We start from the raw sequence: 5,347 nt of genomic DNA, 5'->3' as shown, positions 1-5,347 counted from the left end.
GAGGGAGGGAGGGAGGGAGGGAGGGAGGGAGAGAGAGAACAATAGATGGATGGATTAGAAGAGGGAGAGCCCACAGAACATTTCATTTCATCACTACTTCAGGGTGAATTTGTGTCTTTCCTAAATGCTACACAAGAGAGTATAGAAACACATGCCTTTACTGGCTGCTTTTGTTCTTTATCAAAGAAGAACTTTTAATCTCCCTGAAACATCAAACCCCACAAGAAATTAGCACAAAGTCATAGCTACCAACCAATAATTCTAACATCCACAGCTATGTTTCTATCAAAATGGAATATCATGGGTACACGTTCTCTATTCTACAGATTTGTACTCATCTACTTTAAACATAAATGAGATGTTGCGATAATCACAGACAAATGATGACTTTTCATTACAATGCAAAAATATTTTCAAATAGTAACCTGATTCTTAGGGACAATATGACTGGCACAGGGACAACTTTAGTGATTTAAAAGAATATTCCAGCCGTGGGTGTATATCAGTGCTGAAAGGACAGTGGAACCCTCTCTGGCCAGTGAGGGTAATTCAAAATTCTGTAGTATTGGTTGCTGCCAGGGGTGTAAATTATTTCATGGGATTTCTGTTTCCAGAAATAACTCATCATATTAACAGCATGACTAAGATTTAAGTTTAGGCCTTTGCTTCCAGCTGACTACTATAAGCATTCCAGTGACTGCTTCATTGAATCAGTCCTCTCTTGCTGGATATTATAAGTTTTTGCTATTGAAAGTAAATTATAATACCTCCTCTTGCATGTGTGTTTTTGCACATGTACAAGGTGATATTTTTAAGCAAATTTAAAGATGGTTAGATTCAGCTTATTTTTATGAAGAAAAAAAAACATTGCAGACACTGAATGTCAGGTGCATGCATTGTAGTCAGGATAGAGTTCCAGTCTATTTGGCACTTGACACTTAATTCGAGAAACTTCATTAAGACATATGAGATCCTAGAGACTCCAGAGAGAATACTTACTTTCATTTGAGCTCCAAGTTGGCAGACAATAAACTAACTTTCCTTGGATTATATTGTGCCATAATGTATATTTTCAAAAGAGCACTCAGGCATCTGAAAAGGATAGTTGGAAAGTAACCAATACACATTGACCTGTGGCATGTAGAAAGAATCTGACACTACAGTCCCTGCCATTTCTAAGGACCCAATTGACATATTCATAAGACACATGTGGACAATTTCATGACCACCAATCCCTTTGAGCATCACTCAAATGTAAGTAGAGGGGACATAGCCAGTTTTCAAGACTCTTCGTCTCTAACACCCCTGAATTGTGCTATTGAAAACAAAGTATAATGTCTCCCTTTGCATCTATTTTTCTATATGTGCCCAACATTTTAAATGAAAAGTAGTGATGGTTAGATCTAGCCCATTTTCCTACAAAAAATAAGTGCCAAAAATAGGCACAGAGTTTCAGGTTCTATCTCCTAAGGGTTACAGGTAAGATGGAAGGTACCCACTCCAAATTTTGAACTGCTATAAGGGCCCCAGAATCATCCCTTTCTGGTTGTAAGAAAGCAGCGAGTAAAGCAAGTTCTTAGCATTTGAATGATAACAAATTCTACTTATCAAAATATAAAAAAAACAATGAGTGATAATGCCATAATTACTTAATTGCCCTATCAAATGACACTTAAGAACTCTTAATTCTGTTCCTACATATTCTGTTTCTAGACTACTAAAGCCTTAGTGGGGGAACATGACATACTGTCTGCCTTGTCTACAAGAAGGCTGGGGAAGTAGCTTGTTCAATGTCTTCCTTGCAAGGCGAAAGAAGCACAAAAGATATGTGTGACATTCCTTGGATATGCATGGTTAGTATACCAGTTGTCCTTTATCTAAATGATGTGCATAACAAATTGCTTCAAATTTTAGTGCCTTAATACATTCACTCACATGCCTCAACTGGGTTCAGATTGGCTTGACTCCAAACTGTGGATTGCGTCCATGGCTTCCCTACTGGACTGGCCAGAGTTTATGTACAATGTCAATGAGCACAAAACCAAACTTTATCATGTAAGCATATTTGTTTTTGTTTGCAATGGCTGCTAACAAGTCATTGGCTGCAGCGAATTACAAGCCCAAGTCCAATGATGTACTTTCTAACTATAGTATAGGGAATTATAAGGACATAGGGCAATGAGCATGAATCCATGAAGGAACAGAGTATTGGAGCACTGAAGAAACCTTCCACAGTTGACCAAAATGAGAAGAACTCACAGTCCTTGACCCCTAGTCCAATTTTACAGTAGTATTTATAAACCAGTTTCACTCACCATCTTACGAACTCTTTCTATAACATAATGAAGGGTTTAAAAAGCCCCAGAAGGACTCAGAGAGAGATAATAAGGAAGACAAAATAGCTGTGGTGCTGAAGAAGACTGAAAATGGCAGACACCACTGTCACTTTTCACCACTTGCTGCAGCCATGGTCAACCCCACCGTGTTCTTTGACATCAAGACTGATGACTAGCCCTTGGGCTATGTCTCCTTCAAGCTGTTTGCAGACAAAGTTCCAAAGACAGCAGAAAACTTTCGTGCTCTGAGCACTGGAGAGAAAGGATTTGGCTATAAGGGTTCCTTCTTTCACAGAATTATTCCAGGATTCATGTCCCAGGGTGGTGACTTCACACGCCCTAATGGCCCTGGTTGCAGGTCCATCTATGGAGAGAAATCTGAGGATGAGAACTTCTTCCTGAAGCGTACAGATCCTGGCATCTTGTCCATGGTGAATGCTGGACCAAACACAAACGGTTCCCAGTGTTTTATCTGCACTGCCAAGACTGAATGGCTGGATGGCAAGCATGTGGTCTTTGGGAAGGGGAAAGAAGGCAGGAACACTGTGGAAGCCATGGAGTGTTCTCAGTCCAGGAATGGCAAGACTAGCAAGAAGATCACCATTTCTGACTGTGGACAACTCTAGTTTCTTTTGAATTGTGGGCATTTTACCCATCAAACCCATTCCTTCTGTAACTCAGGAGAGCGCCTCTACCCCATCTGCTCGAAGTGTCCTGTAATCTCTTCTCTCACTGAAGTTCTTTGGGTTCCATATTTTCCTCATTCCCCTTCAAGTCTAGCTGGATTGCAAAGTTAAGTTTATGATTATGAATAAAAACTAAATAAGAACTGTTAAAAAATAAAAGACTGAAAATGGTACCTATTACTGCTCTTTTCTGTAGAGCACATCCTTTCAGGCTCTTTGAAGACTAGGTCAATAGATCTGTTGAGAAGTTCCTTCTCTCTCTTCGTGGATGCAGCAACTAAAGCTAGTGGCCAACTTTGCACTCATTTTCAGTGGTATTTGAGTTCTGTGTACAGTGGGCTGAGGTCATTAATCCTGGGATATGATTTATGCAGAAAAGACAGGCATTAGACAGAGCTGATTGTGCATCACATAACCACCACTGCCTTAGTTGTATGACTTAGGACAAGTCACCTTTTCTCTGAGCCTCTGGTTCCTTCAATACAGCATCCTCCTGCTCTTTGCTTTTTACATTAGTGCACACTCAGTACCTTTGAAAGTCATTCTAAGAAGCCTGTATTCTCAAGCCTGTAGTCTTTGTTTAGAATACCCACATGCAAGTATTTTACTATAGGTAGGCCATCATGCCCTCCCAGTTTTCCCTGTTGTAACATCTGACATTACTATAGTGAATACAATGTACTTTTCCCTGTCACTGTGATGAGGAATCCATGGCTTACAAAAGCCAAGTAGCTTTCCCACACAACATATCTATTAATTGGTAGCTCTTAGTGATACATGTGGCACCAGAACATCTGATTTTTAAACACAATACTTCTCTGAGTCTTATTGACAGTTGGATCAATCTTCAAAGGTGGTCGTATGGGATAAGAATAAGAATAATTAGCATGTCCTTGGCATGGTGTCTGTCATATAGGAGTGCACAGTAAATGTAAATTTTGGGTTCAAGGTGATATTTCCTGATCACATGTAAGACAATGTTCACTTCATGTTTAGAATAGGAAGGGGACAAGTAGCCCTTGAAATGTTTGCAGCTAGTATCTTCCATCGAGAGAGTATGTGAGATAATACTGACCATGGTAACACACCGCTATATGCCATAGCTTTCATTCCCATACATGGCTCTCGTTTCATCTTCTCAGACAAGCCGCCCTGATGTGTGTCAGCTAAGCTCGATCGTACCTAAAGCATGAGTGTGAATGTTGAGGCTCAGGGGATATTCATGTGGCTAGTGACAGAGCCTACACTAGAAGCAGTATCACACAGTTCTCACCCTCAGCTAAGCAGGCCACTAAGACGACCTTGTCATAGCCTAGATTCATCTGTCTAGAAATATTAAACAAGCCACAAATGTGAGCCACAAGTATAATCATTCATTTTCTGACAGTCTCATCTTTAAAAAGTGAGTTTCAGGTAAGATTAGCTCTAGCAATATACTTTATTTAACCATAAACATTTGTATTTCAATGTCATATAAAATATTAGCAAGGTATATGCCTTCCTATGGAAGAGCAGTATGAGCCCTTAACTGCTGAACCACCTCTCCATTCTCTATATGCATCTTATAGAAATGTTTCTGAAATACTTCCACCATACTCCTACTTTCTTAGATTATACAGAACACATTGAGTCTGACTTCTTGACTTTGGGACATTATGAATATCCTTTTGGGTACATACGTTCAGAGATCACTAAGTCATATAGTATTTTCCATGTGGTTCATTGTTTCATTGTGATGAGTTTGTAAGCATTTTGAAAACATTTGAATGTCTAAAGTTATCTCATGAAATACATGTATCCTGTTTTACAGAAAACAAATGTGAGACAGTTTATATTGGCAATGTATCATGTGTTGTTTGAGCTCACTGAAAAGCTGGCTCTGGAAGCAGAGCCCCTCCTCCATTTCAGACCCTAGCATGTTTGTCTCAAAGTGTTTCCAAAGACAGTTTTGTTAGATGAGCTGGTCCCACAACTCTGTAACAGGTGCAGAGAAAACATCAAAACAGACAAAGTAAAATTATTGTGTCCTTGAGAATAGCATCTATGCAGTACCTCATATAGAACAGATGTTATTATTTATATCCCATGATATAAAGGTTCCTGTAGTGGAAAGAGAAGCAGAAGGTCATCTATGGAGTTAAAGCTCAGTTGCGAATACAGCTGACTATTTCAGTGTTTCTAGTCAGTTTCTACTGTGTGCTGCAAAGGTTTCTCTTTCTTTCTTTCTTTCTTTCTTTCTTTCTTTCTTTCTTTCTTTCTTTCTTTCTTTCTTTCTTTCTTTTTTCTTCCTCTCTCTCTCTCTCTCTCTCTCTCTCTCTCTCTCTC

The 5,347-nt window shown here is 39.3% G+C and overlaps 1 pseudogene; it reads left to right on the top strand.

Annotated features, from left to right (window-relative positions):
• Positions 1-2,455: 2,455 nt before the first annotated feature.
• Positions 2,456-2,962, top strand: LOC110313988 (annotated as a pseudogene).
• The last annotated feature ends 2,385 nt before the right edge of the window (positions 2,963-5,347 follow it).

The sequence above is a fragment of the Mus pahari genome, chromosome X (genome assembly GCF_900095145.1).
Source record: "Mus pahari chromosome X, PAHARI_EIJ_v1.1, whole genome shotgun sequence".
Classification (NCBI taxonomy): Eukaryota; Metazoa; Chordata; class Mammalia; order Rodentia; family Muridae; genus Mus; species Mus pahari.
Note: the sequence above shows the minus strand (reverse complement) of the source record. Positions and strands in the feature narration are given on the sequence as shown.